The following is a 15,168-nucleotide window of genomic DNA, read 5'->3' on the forward strand; positions in this document are numbered from 1 at the left end:
AAGTCTCAACAACAGAACAGACCAAGCAGAAGAAATAATTAATGAACTCAAAGACAGGCTATTTGAAAATACACAATCAGAGGAGAGAAAAGAAAACAGAATGAAAGGAGTGAAGAATGTCTACAAAATCTAGAAGATAGCCTCAGAAGAGCATATCTAGAAGTACTGGCTTTCAAGAGGGAATTGAGAAAGAGCAAGGGGGCAGAAGGCTTGTTCAAAGAAATAATAACAGTAACCTTTCCAAGTCTAGAGAAAAATATAAATATGCCAGGTACAGGAAAGTCAAAAATCACCAAACAGATTTAACCCAAATAAAACTACCCCAAAGCATAGAATAATCAGACTCTCAAAGGTCAAGGACAAAGAGAAGATGCTAAAAGCAGCAAGAGAAAAGAAGCAAATAACATATAAAGGAGCTGTGATTCATCTGGCAACAGACTTCTCAGCAGAAAGCATACACACCCAGAGTAGGCAGGATGACATATTCAAAGTGCTGAAGATAAAAAAGACCTGTCGACTGAGAATACTGTACCCAGCAAAACGATCCTTCAAACATGAAAGAGTGATAAAGATTTTCCCAGACAAAAGCCGAGGAAATTCATCACCACCAGAACTGTCTTACAGAATTGCTAAAGGGAGTTTTTTAATCTGGAAGAAAAGGACATTAATGTGCAACAAAGACATCATCTGAAGGTACAAAACTCACTGGTAAAAGTAAATACACAAATTCAGAATACCCTTATACTGTAATTGTGGTGTGTAAACCATTCATTTCTCTAGTATGAAGACTAAAAGACAAATATATCAAAAATAATAATTAGAACAATTTAAGAGATAGGCAATATAAAAAGATGTAAATTAAGACAATAAAAAGTCAGAATATAGGGGAATGGAGTTAAAGTGTAGAGGTTTCTAGTTTTTTATTTCTTTTCTTTGTGACCAAAATTGTTATCTATTCAAATAAGATGTTTTTTGTAAACCTCATGGTAACCACAAAGCAACAACAAAACCTAACATAGATACACTAAAAATAAAAAACAAGGAATTAAAACATACTACCAGGGGAAAATCACTTGAAATACACTGATGCTACAGAGTGGAACTGACACCTGTATTCACAGGAGCCTGAGATATTTCCAGTGGCCACATTCTGTGTAGATCACTTTTCTCACTAATTAGAGTATGAATGGTGCCTCCGGAATTAGTTGGCCTCTGAAAACGTTGATGCCTAAATGAATGGATTATTACACGGGAATGCTGGCACTTGTTAGGTAGACACACTCCTAGGCTGTTCATGGATGGGTTGGCATGTGAATGGGCTGGTCTGTGTAGTAGATGCTGCAGGTGCCCTACCCATATGTCTTAGCATTCCAACTCCCTTTGCCTGATCATTTTCTCTGGCCATGAAAGCATGGGCATGTGCAGGGGTAGCTAGAAGTGCCAAGGAGTTAATGCTTATGGGAGCAGCCCTCAATCAATGACTGATAGAAGCTGGTGGATATATGGTGCCCAGCTCCCTTGCCCCTCCCATGGAATAACTCTGTGGCATGTTCACTACTGACACTGTCCCCCAAGTTCCCCAGTGGACTTGAGCCCCAGTTGCTCATCAGCACACCCTGTATTGACCCCCTTCATCTCCCTGTCTCACTTCTTCACTGCTTTACTTGGGCTTCCTGAGATCACCTCCAAAAGAACCACTCACTCATATCCTTGTTTCAGGGTCACTCCTGGGGACTCCAGCCTGGGAGAGGATGTAAACAAGTCAGTATGTGAACTGGTTGGCACACACATGGAATAGCACAAGTCTTTTACTATTTCCCTTGTTGGTTATTAGAAATTTTGTTTTGTTTTGTTTGCTTTGAGATGAAGTCTCGCTCTGTCACCCAGGCTGGAGTGCAATGGTGCAATCTCGGCTCACTGCAACCTCCACCTCCCAGGTTCAAGCAATTCTCCTTGCCTCAGCCTCTCAAGTAGCTGGGATTACAGGTGTGCGTCACCATACCTGGCTAATTTTTGTATTTTTAGTAGAGGTTTCGCCATGTTGGCCAGGCTGGTCTTGAGTTCCTGATCTCAGGTGATCTGCCTGCTTCGGCCTCCCAAAGTGCTGGGATTATAGGCATGAGCCACTGTGCCCAGCCTAGACATGTTTTATGACTAGATCTTGCTTGAATCTTGCAAAAATCACTCTGTGTTCTATGATTAGCAATATCAATCAGTTTCTGGGTAAATGGTGAACATTGCTACAGGGTATAGCATACAAATTGCAAGAACCAAGAAAAAATGCCAGGAGGTTCCCATTTGAAAATAAAATAAGCACCTGTCTTTTAAATCTTTATTCATCTTAGGTCTTGGCCAATGCCCAGGCTATCTCTCAGAGGGGTCTTTCTGGATCTTTCCCCTCTTCCCTACAACTAGCAGGCTTTCTGCCCCTCCAACCCTTGAAGACCTACCTCTGGCAATGGAATTGACAAGGTATAGGCAAGAACCAGTGAAAGACACAGAGCACCAATAGTGGGATTTCAGGGAGTAGTCATAGGCACTAAGGTTTTTGTGGAGTTTCTCAGACCACATTAGCCCAATTAAGGTACAGAAAAACCTCAAACCCAGATGCAATCAACACTGGCCACTCAAGTAGGAGCCCATGATCGCACTGAAGGGCTGTTCTTTCAGTTCAACAAACATTCACTGAATGCTGGCTATTTTCCAGGCTCAGAGTATCCAAAGATGAATCAGCAGCATCTTCAGAAACACAGGGGTAAATTCATTACAAGTGGTACTGAACCTCTCAGCCACTCCCTTCTTAAGGCAATAGCAAGTCCTGTTCAAATGCAAACATGGTGGTTGTCAGGGATGCACATTATGCAAATTAAAGGTCATGATTATTTGCTTATTTGCTAGCTGGAATTCTTCCATGGTTCTGAGGAAATGGTCCACTGTGCCCCCCCCTGCCCCTTGTTTCTTGCCCCAACTTGAGCTGTTTACTTCTGGGCCCCTGTGCAGACATGTGAATTTGTTCCTTCAAGACTTTGCTCAGTGGTTCTCAACCTTGCCTGCGCACTGACACCTGGGGAGTGTCAGATATTTCATGGCATCCCTCTCCCTGCCATCTTAGTGAGTGCAGGCTGCTATAACAAATTATCATAGACCGGGTGACTTCAACAACTCAAATGTATTTCTCATGGTTCTGGGGACTGGAAGTCTGAGGTCAGAAAGCAAGAATAGTTGGGTTCTTGGTGAGGGTCCTCTTCCTGGGAAATGCACAGAGAGTGAGACAGAAAGAGAGAAAAAGACAGAGGCCGAGACAGAGGCAGAGACACAGGCAGAGGCACAGGCAGATCTTGTGCCTCTTTCTCTTTTTATAAGGGCATTAATCCTATTATGAGGGTTCCAACCTCATGACATCATCTACAGCTAATCACCTCCCAAAAGTCCCACCTTCTCATACCATCACATTGGGGTTAGGGTTTTAACATATCAATTTTGGGGAGACACAGACATTTAGTCCAAAGCACCCTCCAGGATTCCGACATTCTTCGTCTGGGTGCCACTTGCACACTGAGGTTTTGAAAGGTCTCCCAGGTTACCCAACATGTGGTCAGAATTGAGAACCAGGGCACTAGTGGCTCTCCCAGCCTGAGGTGTCCTCCCTTCCAGGCTAGGCTTACATGTCACCTCTGCTAGGTGGCATCCCCCAACTCCTGAAAGCGGTCACCCTTGTGTGCACCATGCTCCCACTCCATCCCCTGCTACCTCTTCCTGTTACAGGATAACAATGTTCTCACCTGTCCTCTCCTCTCCAGACTCTGAGCTGCCCAAATAAAATGATCGTGCCTTTTTTCATCCTTATTGCTTTTTTCCCCTTTTAATCCTTGAGTCTCTACTCTGCAGCATCTCCCACATAAGGGAGGACCCTGGGTGGGACCTAGGTGCACAGAAACACCAAGGAGAGCAGCCAGCGTTTGCTGCACACCTACTTTGCGCCAGGCCCTGGGCTGAGCCTTGCGTGTGCCTCTCATCCAATACTCCCTGCAGCCTCCCTGTGGGGACAGTTTGTGAGGACAGTAGCCTGGGAGAAGCATGAGGGCTGGGGTCCTGAGCAGGGATGCTGAAGCGGGAAAGGCCCTCCAGCCAGCGAGGCCTCCCCCAAACTGGAACTGACCCTGTCCTAATAAGAGGTAGTATTTCGTCTTCTCCAAACTCGGTTTCTCTTGGTGATCCCAGGGGACTGCTTCTTGCCTGGCTTGGACTCACTTGGGGGATCACCGTCAACTGCCCAGCATCACCTGGCTCCATGGGAGGGCCTGCGGGGTCTCAGGTTGGCTAAAGTCCACCTCCGGGAAGCGGGGGTCCTGGAAATTGCCCCGGAAGCTCCCAGACTCAGGAGGGGAGGGGATTTTGACGGTCACCCGCTGCATCTCCTACTTATGGGTGCAGAAGTGCCCTGCTCCGCTTGCACATCTCCAGCCTCCCGGTACCTGGACCAAAGTCTTTGGTGTGACTCACCCAGCCGCTGTGGGGGTCGTCCCGTTCAGTGGTCCGCCAGCCCTGAATGCTGTATTGTTAGTGCCCTCCCCGCCTTTAGAATACGAAGAAACTGAAGATCAGGGACGGTAAGCGATTTTGTTCAAGATGACACTGCCAAAGAGATGCAGAGGGGGCGTCGAGGCGGAAGAGGGGTTACTCGGGGAGGCCCAATCCCCGGGGACCATAGGGGCTGCGAGAGTGGGCGCTGTCAGAAGAGGGGCAGCTAGTCCAGGCCAGGCGCCCCAGGATGGGGTAGTGGCTCAGAGGTCGCGGGGTGCTGGAGCTGGTGGAGGAACCCTTTCGCACACGCCCGCGGCCCCTCGGCTCCCGCGGCCCCTCGGCTCCCGCGAGGTCTTGCGGCCGGGCTGCGCTTTCCCAAGCGGCCACCAGGTGGCGCGGCCAGACCGCGCGGACCCCAAGCTTTGCGCCAGCAGGTGGCGCGTCCCAAGCTCCCCGCCTTCGCCGCGAGGAAGGGTCCTCCCGGGAGCGGACATCTCCAGCCGCGGTCCCCGAGGAGGGCTCCCCCTCCGACTCCAGTCTTCCACCGTGGACTCCTGAGAGGGGACGCCTCGGACTCTTGTTCTCATCTCTGTCCCCAGGACGGGCGCTTCGCACCGCTGTCCCCGCAATCCCAAGTCCTGCCAAACTCGTCGCAGCATCCCCACTAGCTTCACCCTGGCTGCCTCTTTCCTGATCCCACAGCCTCCCTGCGGGCCTGCGGACAGACGGGGTGCAGCTCACAAGCGACGCCTGGGAGCTCCTCGTGTCCGGATGTCGCGTCCCACCTGGAGCCCCCTGCCTCGGACGCTCAGTAGCCAGGTCCAAGAATGGCCAGGATGCTGGGGCTGGGACTTTGCTTCCTGTCTCCAACACTGCGGTGATTCTCAGCTGGGGTCGAGAACCCCTGCCTTCACCGGAGCGCTGGGGCCAGGCGAGCCCAGACAGTAAGGGGATTGGAAGGGCCTCGCGCTTTCTAAGAGGGCCAGTGAGAGAGAGGGGCTCGGACGCAGGAGACCTGGCCGCACCCCTGCCCTGCTGGGTAACCTCACGCAAGTGGAGCCCGCTCCTGGGACTGTCCCGGGATGGGGAGGGGATGGGCCAAGGCAGCCCCTATGGTCCTGTCTTGTCACCAAAAGAGCAGCTGCTACTTTCATGGGCGGGAAGTAGGTGTGGCCTGTCCTTCTGGGGCACTGGCATGTGGGCTGCTGAATGCACTGCTCTGTGCTGGGCGCTGCCTCTCCGTAGGAGCGTGCCTGGCAAATGGGAGGACGGGAAGGAAGCCAATATTTAATAAGCAACTAATACGTGCAGGCTGTGTAGCCACGTCACACATTTAACCTTCTCAGGTGTGCCCGTGTGGTTCTCAGTGATCTGCCCGTCGCTCTGGCACAGTGCTGGCATGTGGTTGGCATTCGGTAAACATCGGTGTACGAATGAGTCCCTGTCACCAATCTCTGGAGTAGGTTAATATTGGTGCCTGGGTCAGAGGCTTTGCCCCTGAAGGCTTGTGCGGGAGCCCTGCTCAGAACTGCAGGAAACTTCCCTGACACCGTCCCTTCCCCAGTTCAGGTGGGCCAGGCTAAACCCCTGAAGGTGGTGCTTCAGACAGCCCCTGTGGTCCTGCCTTGTCACCAAAAGAGTAGCTGCTACTTTCATGGGTGGGAAGTAGGGGGTGATCTGACCTCCCAGGGCAGAGATATCCACTGACTCCCAGCAAGGGAGCTGTTAAGGGCAGAGATGATTTCTGATTTCCGGGAAGCTGAGGAAGCTTAGGCTCAGAGTTTCTTGCTTACTTGAAATCTCATGACCGGAAGAAACCCTGGCAATGCGCTCGCATGATTGTAGGTTTCTGTATTTGTTGGCATTGTGAAATGTGTAATTTGTTATTTCTCATTCTAAATGAATATTCATGTTTATACCTAATTTTGAATGGGCAATTTCGTAGTTTCTTTTTTTCCTTAAAGAGAGCCCCTCACATTGCATAGGCGGCCACCAGACCTGACCCACTCCTGGCCAAGAGGCATTAAACAGGAAGAAATGCTGTCCCTGGGACAGTCCCTTAAGCCAGCTGCCTGTTGCCTTTTCCAACATCCTCCCCAGACGGAGGTCCAGCCACATTTCCATCAGGCACCAGGCCCCCTCCTGCCACATCAGCCCATCCCCACCTGGTAAAATTAACTTTAGTGTTACCGGATGGAGAGTCTTGACTGTGAGTTGTCCAGGTTCTTGGTGCGTTGAACAAAGCATTGAACAAAATGCACAAACAAAGCAACAAAAGAACGAAGCAGCCAAGGCACAGAAGGCAAGCTGAAGCAAGCGGCTCAAGAGCCCTGATTACAATGGCTTTTAGGGTTTTTATTAAGCTAGAAGAATTTGGTAACACCCCTACGTGCCCCTTAGAGGCTTCCAGTTGGTTACACCCTGTGAAGGATTGGCCCTCGACCAATCAGAGGCTGAAGTGAAGACTTCTGTCTTGTTATCAGAGCGAGCACGTGGCCTGGATGCTGCCTAATCTTGCCCAGAACCGGCTGCACCTGCTGTTCTCTTGTTTATGCCTTAAACCTTAGTTACCATAATTCCCTATTCTCCTGCCTTATTAGCATGGAGTCACAAACTAACAAGGGCTAGAAAGTGGGCTTGGCAGGGATACAGCAAAGCTCCATGCCCTGGTTTCCACCATGGATACAGCTGCCCCTTGTCCAGAGGTGTCCACAGCGTAGGTACCTGGTGGATGGGTCAAGGGGAAGGAAGTCAATGGCCAGTCCAGAAGCTTCCCCCACAGCGTCTTTTGATGTTCTGCTGACCGGGAAGTGGTGTTGTGCTCTGGTGGTCAAGACCTTTGCCTGTGGAGACAGGCTGCCTGGCCAGCCTCGATGCTGGGCAGGTTTCTTGACCGACACAGAAGTGAAGTAGATAGTACCTACCTCAAAGGGTGGTTGTGAGGCCCAAATGAGATAATACATGTAAATCCTGTGGCAGTGTGCCCAGCTGTGCAAGATCTTAAAAAAAAAAAAAAAGCCGGGCACGGTGGCTTACGCCTATAATCCCAGCACTTTGGGAGGCCAAGGTGGGCGGATTGCGAGGTCAGGATATCGAGACCATCCTGGTTAACATGGTGAAACCTGTCTCTACTAAAAATACAAAAAAAAAAAAAATTAGCCAGGCGTGGTTGCAGGCGCCTGTAGTCCCATCTACTCGGGAGGCTGAGGCAGGAGAATGGCGTGAACCCTGGAGGCGGAGCTTGCAGTGAGCCGAGATCACAACACTGCACTCCAGCCTGGGCAACAGAGCGAGACTCCGTCTCAAAAAAAACCCAAGCCATCCCCATTACTATGTTTTTTGTTTTTTGTTTGTTTTTGAAACTAGGTCTCACTCTGTCACCAGGCTGGAGTGCAGTGGTGTGATCATGGCTTACTGCAGCCTTGACCTCCTGGGCTCAAATGATCCTCCTGCCTCAGCCTCCTCAGTAGCTGGGACTACAGGCATGCCTGGCTAATTTTTCAAATTTTTTGTAGAGACAGGGTCCCATTATGTTGCCCAGGCTGATCTAAAACTCCTGGGTGCAAGGGATCCTCCCACCTCAGCCTCCCTAGTAGCTGGGAATACAGGCGTGCACCACCATGCCTGGCTACTTTTTGTATTTTTTGTAGAGATGGAGGTCTCGTTATGTTGCCCAGGCTGGTCTTGAACTCCTGGGCTCAAGTGATCCTCTTGCTTCAGCCTTCCAATGTGCTGGGATTACAGGTGTGAGCCACTGCACCTGGCCCCCATTACTGTTTAGGAGGCAGATAATGGGATGGCTCAGCTTTCTCCAGCACTCAGCTCATTGCCTTTGATGGAGGAAGAAGAGGTAAATTTCAAGGTAAGAACCTCAGGCCTGGTGGACTTAGGAGGGGTTTGCAAGATATGCTCAGTGTGGCCCCCACTGAGGCCCCAGTCTTTGGGCACAGGTAGTCTAGGCAGCCCCCACCCAGGTGGGGCACCCACAGCAGCCGGCAGTCACCACATGTTGGATGGGAGACTTTCTTCTGCAGCTCCTGCCTTGATGCTCTGGGCATGACTATCTTTCTTCCCCAGCCTGTGCTTGTCACGTTCTCCTGGCTTCCCAGGCACCACATTTGCCTGGTGCTCACTCTCATCTCCCTCGCCTGCCCCTCCTTGTTGGCCCGTGTGTTCCATGGCTTATACCTTGGACACTCGGTCTCTTGCTCGTTGATATGGTTCGACTGTGTCCCCACCCAAATCTCATCTTGAATTGTAGCTCCCATAATTCCCACGTGATGTAGGAGGGACCCGGTGGGAGATGATTGAATCATGGGGGCAGTTTCCCCTATAGTGTTCTAGTGATAGTGAATAAGTCTCGTGAGATCAGATGGTTTTATAAGGAGAAACCCCTTTCGCTTGGTTCTCATTCTCTCTCTTGCCTTCTGCCATGATTGTGAGGCCTCCCCCGCCACTTAGACCTGTGAGTCCATTAAATCTCTTTTTCTTTACAAATTGCCTAGTCTCGGGTATGTCTTTATCAGCAGCGTGAAAATGGGTGAATACATCTGTCTCCGCACCCTCACCATGGTCTCATCACTCTGGTGGATAAAAAGGCTGCCTCCCTCCCTGAGTTCTCCGCAGAACTCTGGACTCCCAAACGCCTCCTGGGCACCTCTAACCTGACACATCCCAAACCAAGCGCCCCTCCTGCCATTTCCATGAGTGGCAGCTCCAGCAGCCCCACCCGGACTCTCTCCATTCAGCTTTCTCCTCCTGCTCTAACTTGAGGGGCGCGTGTGCAACTGTAGCCCCCCAGTCTTGCCTGTACCTCCCAGAGATGCTGATGCAGCCAGTTTCAGGTGGTGGAGCTGGGCATTTGTTTATTTTAGAAGCTCCCAGGGGACTCTGGTTATGATTTCATTCATTGACTCATTCACAAGCCTTTGTTCAGCGACTAGTGCCAGACACGGGAGTATTATCTCTAAGGAGTGACCCGATGCACAGGCACCTGGTGGCTACTAATGCATGCTTGCAGGATGACAGTGCAGCCAATCGAGGTGCTGACCCAGACCCCTCTCCCCACAGACTGAGAGCCAATAAGACATGCTGGGTGAAGGCTGGCGAGGTTGAGCAGCGGCCCCTGTGTTCTCTGCCCCACCCGGCTCTCTGAAAGCCAGGCACATGCTATGGCTGGCAGAGGGCTGGCCAGGGTCGAGTAGCCTGGGCAGATTGGTGGTTGCCATGGTGACTGATGTGCATCTCCATGCAGCAGAAAACTTTGAAGTTGACTTGGATATGGGACAACAAAGGGCACTTCCATCTTGGATGCAAATTGTGGCTCCTTTTCATCCTCCCTGGCCCTTTACTCCTCTGCTTTTATTCTTGTCATTAGATCAGGAAATTAAAACCTTTCAAATGCTGTACATTCCAAACACAGGCAATTACAGACCCTGTCTCAGAGGCAAGTCCCTCCTTTAGTCTCTTCAAAAAGTAGTTGCATTTGTAGAAAAACAGAGATGACTGTGCAAAGGCCGTCAGCATTGCCTGTGTGTCTCTTCCAACAAATATTTATTTATGCAAAAAATGTATGTTGATCCAACTAATCTGTATCTGTCCAACCAATATTTATTGGGCATCTATTATGTGCCAGGACTGACTGAGGTGGATGCTGGGGATGCAGTGTGCTATAAGACCAACCAGGTCTTTGCTCTCTCATAGTGTATGGTCAGGACTGTCGCTCTGTGCCTCAGTTTCTCCAGTGTATAAGCCAGTGGAAGTAGCCCAGGCATTTTCATGTGGCGTTTTCTGAAACCCATGGGCAGATTGGAGTCTCTTATCCCTGATTTGGTCTGAGTAGCTTTGCTTTGCTATGTTTTATATTTGGCTTCTTATAATGTTTTGTTTGAATAAAGAAGTTCATAATTAAAGACAGAAAGGGTGGGGTAGAACTGAACACCACTGACCAAGTATTCCCTAAGGTTTTTCCAGGTGGAATGTTCTGTGATGTTGCCAGCTAAGGGGACTGTAGGTTCTCTGGGCTGCTAGGCCACAACACGGGGGCTGATATACGGGACCGGGTCAGTTGCATTTAGGATGTAAACCTGCCTGAGATGATTGACATCTGCCTTCATTTTAAATAATGCAACAAGAGAGCAAATCCTGCCATGTTTCTCACTGAGGTGACCAAGGGCTTCATTTCCAAAGGCATCTTCCCTCTCACGCTCCGGATCCTACCTGGGCCTCAAGGCCCCACCATCACCCCTTGCTCCCAGAGTTCCTTCAGGGCCAGCAGCCTTCAGGGACAATGCCCTTTTCCGGGATGCCCCTGCCCCAGCTGCTCTTGATGCACCCACTCTGTGATGATGTGGGGTCCTGGTCTCTCTCTCCAGCTGGGCTGTGTGTTCTTCAAGCGTGAGGCTTGTTGAAGGGATGTTAGGTGAGGTACCGGTTGGTCTTCCTTATTCCCTGAAATGCAGGCGGGAGAAGCTAGTGGCAGCCCGGTGGGCCAGCCCTCTGCCACCTTTCCCTCCCTTCTCAGCACCCTCCCTCCTTCCTTCTCAACAGGCGACTGAGGGACACCAGGCTGTGATGACAAAGACATCCTGACTCTTTTCCAAAAGCCACATACAATGTCTGGGCAGGGAAACAAGAAGTGGGACCGTGCATTTTATGGACAATCTTTTGTTTTGAAAGCTTCAGCAAAGCACTTATTGACACAGCCAAATCAGACAACTGTCATGTGCCGCCTGCTGCCTGGGCCTGCTCCAGGTCCCAGCTGTCACTCTCCCCTAGGCTGAGCTGTCTTGTGTTTGTTTCTTTGGGATGCACATTCCTTCTCTCCCTGAAGGCCAAATTCATGCAAAGAGCAAGGAAAGCTTTGGGGCTGCAGAGCAGCTTGTATCAAAACACCCTGAGCTGTCTGAAGCCGCCCACCCTGGGGGCTGTTGGAATTTTGTTCTCTTCTCTTGTTGTCATGGGGCCTACACAGAGATCAGAGGCACCTTGGGAGCCAAGGCTGTGTCTTCCACTGCATTCCACAAGGCCCTTCAGGCCCTCTGTTAACTCGCCCATCTAAGAGGTGAATGGCCCCCATTCTCCAGAATCATGGAGGAATCCTGGGACGGTGAGGACCACACACAGATGGCCTTCCAGGAGACTGGACAGCTGGGCTCACTGCAAGATGGCTGGCTCCTGGCCTTCTGTGGTGGGTGGATACTGATGCCCCTGGCCTTCAGGTGGCTTGTAGATGCCAGCCCCATTTTGCTCAGAACCCAAGGCCTCAAAATTCCCTCTTTGCACCCCTCCTTTGAGTCCACTCCCATCCTCTTTGAGCCTGAGCTGTTTGTTCTGAGCTGTGTTTCTCCCTCTTCAGGTCCAACCCACCTACCCCTGTCAGGGGATGACCCCCCTCCATGGCTTTAATGTCCCACCCCCTACATGGAGGCCTCTCTCTTGCCCCCAGAGTATGGCAGAGCTCTGTGGACTTGAACGAGGGATTTTTTCCAGCTCTAATTGCATGTCGATTAGTGCCCAGCCCCCGTGCAGTGTTAGTTCCACGAGGCAGGATGACTGATTGACTCACCACTGTGACCTCAGAGCCTAGCACAACTCCTGGCACATAATAGGTGATCAACAAAAATGAATGCATGAACAGCAGATGGCTCAAAATGAGCCTTAATTATGTGGCAGGACTACAGGATCTAGAAGGCCTTCTGGAGCCCGCTGGTGCTGGGCTGGAAAGCTGAGCCCGGGTCTGAACCTGAAAGGACTCACCATTCACCTGGGAAAAGACCTGGGCAAGGAGGAGCCTAGATAGGAGGGGAGATGAGTCAGAACAGCCTTTGCTCTGTGCCAGTCACTTTGCTATGGTCCTTACATCTTTTAATCATCACAAGACATACAAGGGAGGTGCTATTATGATCCCCAGGGCTGAGATGTGAAGTGACTTGCTCGCAGTCCCCTAGTCAATAAGTGGTAAAACAAGAAAGGGATCCAAATGAGAAAGTTTTTCTCCAGAGCTTGGCTCTTACTTGACCACACGTCGCATGCAGTGTGCAGTCTTCAGGTGACCCTTGGTTTTGGCTGCAGTCATACCAAGAAGGGGCCGAACACCTGTCTCTTTAAAGTGGGCAATGGATATGTCTGTCATTGCCGTGTTACTGTTGCCTCCTTTCAGAAATAAAGAAAAGTGTTCTTGGCTGGGCGTGGTGGCTCACACCTGTAATCCCAGCACTTTGAGAGGCTGAGGCAAGCAGATTATTTGAGGTCAGGAGCTAGAGACCAGCTTGGCCAACATGGTGAAACCCCATCTCTACTAAAAGTATAAAAATTAGCCAGGTGTGGGGGCATGCACCTGTAATCCCAGCTACTTGGGAGGCTGAGGCAGGAGAATCACTTGAACCTTGGAGGCAGAGGTTGCAGTGGGCCGAGATCATGCCATTGCACTCCATCCTGAGTGACAGAGTGAGACTCTGTCTCAAAAAAAAAAAAGATGTTCTTGCTGGCTTAACTGCACATGCCATTGGGCCCTTGCCCAGCTAGAGTGTCAACCCCATATATGCAGGGCCATGGCCTCCACTATCGATGCCCATAGTGACAGGCACCGAGGCCAGCACATGGTAGGCCCTAAGCTAAGATTTGCTGATGGAGACTCAGCCTCCCTAGAAGTTAGAGGGACTGGAAATGCTCTTTCCCCACCTGTTGACATCCCCACCTGCTGCCTGGGGACCAGCAGGATCCTGCCATGAGTACAGGGATCAGAGGCCTAGGTTGGTTGGCACCCACCAAGCCTACTCTGGCCAGGCTTTGAGGGTGTGTTGGAGAGGGCCTCCTGGCGTTCCAGATGGAGTGCTGGTGTGAAAAAGCATCTCTTCCCCTGCTCACTCCCTCAGCCTTCTCTCCCCACTGTAGATTTCAAACTAGCAAAAATGAAAGTGTGGCCTGGGGACCAGATCAATGTAAGCGTGCAATTGTTTTCCGTCCTTAACAGGATAAGTTTCTTGCACCTGAACATCAGTCAATTATATCCCCAAGAACACTGTTTAGTACAGCAGGCAGTTTTTTTTTGGTAGCAAGGCTTTCTTGATGAAGAATGCAGTGTGTTAACGATTGTTAAAGAAAAAGTTATTCTGACCCTTGTTCAAACAGCAAGGAAGACTTTATTCTGGACCATTCTGATAGGTGTCAAGACTATCACAATAGGGGAGCCAGATCAAGCTCAGCTCAGAATACAGCGGAGACAGCTGGGGGCTTCAGAATCTTGCTGGAGGCAAGTCAGGGAGATCAGATTACAAGAGTGGAGAGAGACTCTCAATAAGCTGACTTAGAAGAATTCTTGCTATAACTGAACTAGGGAGGCTGAAGACAGGGCCCCAGGGTAAAACCTAGTCAGAAAGAGGGCTCTGAGGGGTCGGTCTGAAGTTTGCTCAAAGAGAGTCTTTGCCAAGCTCCCTATCCCATCGTGTGCCTAGAATGAGCAGTTGGCCAACCGGCCATTTTGAGGAGTGTTATGGTTAGAATGTCCAAAGTCATGTTGAAATTTAATTGCCATTTTGATGGTATTAAGAGGTGAAAACTTTAAGGAATGATTAGGTCATGAGAGATCTCCTCTCATGAATGGATTAATGCCATTATCACAGGACTGGGTTATTTTCTGGGAGTCTGGCCTCCTTTTACGCTGCCTCATGTGCCTGCTCACCACATGATGCCTTCCATCTTCAAACATGGAATGTCTCTTGCGAGATGCTGGAGCCATGATCTGGGACTTCCCAGCCTCCATAACTGTGAGCTACATAAACTTCTATTCTTGATAAATTATCCAGTCTGTGGTGTTGTTATACCAGCAAAAAATGGACTAAGACAAGTAACACTGCTCTGAACAATCTCATCTTCATTTCTTTCTTCAAAAATTTTCTTCCCTTGGTCTTGCCTAGAGAAACTTCTAGAAGAATATTGGAAGCTGTTTAATTGGAGCAAGATTCAATGGACAATAGTAAAGAAAAATACATACTTCTGCCTGAGAATAACAAGACTGAATTAAAACTTTTTTTTTTTTGAGATGGAGTCTCATTATGTTGCTCAGGCTGGCTATGAACTCCTGGGTTCAAGCGATCCTTCTGCCTCAGCCTTCTGAATATCTGGGACCACAGGCACAGGCCACTACACCCAGCTAAGACTGAATTTTAAAAAGGAACAAGAGTTATTTCCTAGGGAAATGAGGGTGTTCAGCGCCAAGAGCTGAGCCTGTGAGGCACACTGGACATGTGCCCTGGGGGTTCTTTTGTACACCCCTGGCAGGTTATGGGGTTGGAGACATGACTGGGAGGGAGAGGAGAGACAAGAGGTGGATGGAGGAGAATTCTACATCTACAGTTTCTACTTACCTAACGTTCTTCTAGAACCTTCAACGCTATGCTGACCAAGACTGACCAGGATGAACCCAAGGCAGGAACCACCCCTACAGCTGTGAGGCTCCCGGCACTTCTCCATTCATTGTGCCATGTGAGGCAGGAGGGCTGAGAGTCATCTCTTTAGTGGAGGAAACCCTGAAGCTCAGGGGATGAGGGGTGTGACCCTGATCTTACAGCCAATGAACGGAAGAAGAGATTCCAGCCAGCATTTCCCCAAACACTCCCAGCCACTGGGCGGTGCTGTTCTCTA

The sequence above is a fragment of the Pan troglodytes genome, chromosome 8 (genome assembly GCF_028858775.2).
Source record: "Pan troglodytes isolate AG18354 chromosome 8, NHGRI_mPanTro3-v2.0_pri, whole genome shotgun sequence".
Classification (NCBI taxonomy): Eukaryota; Metazoa; Chordata; class Mammalia; order Primates; family Hominidae; genus Pan; species Pan troglodytes.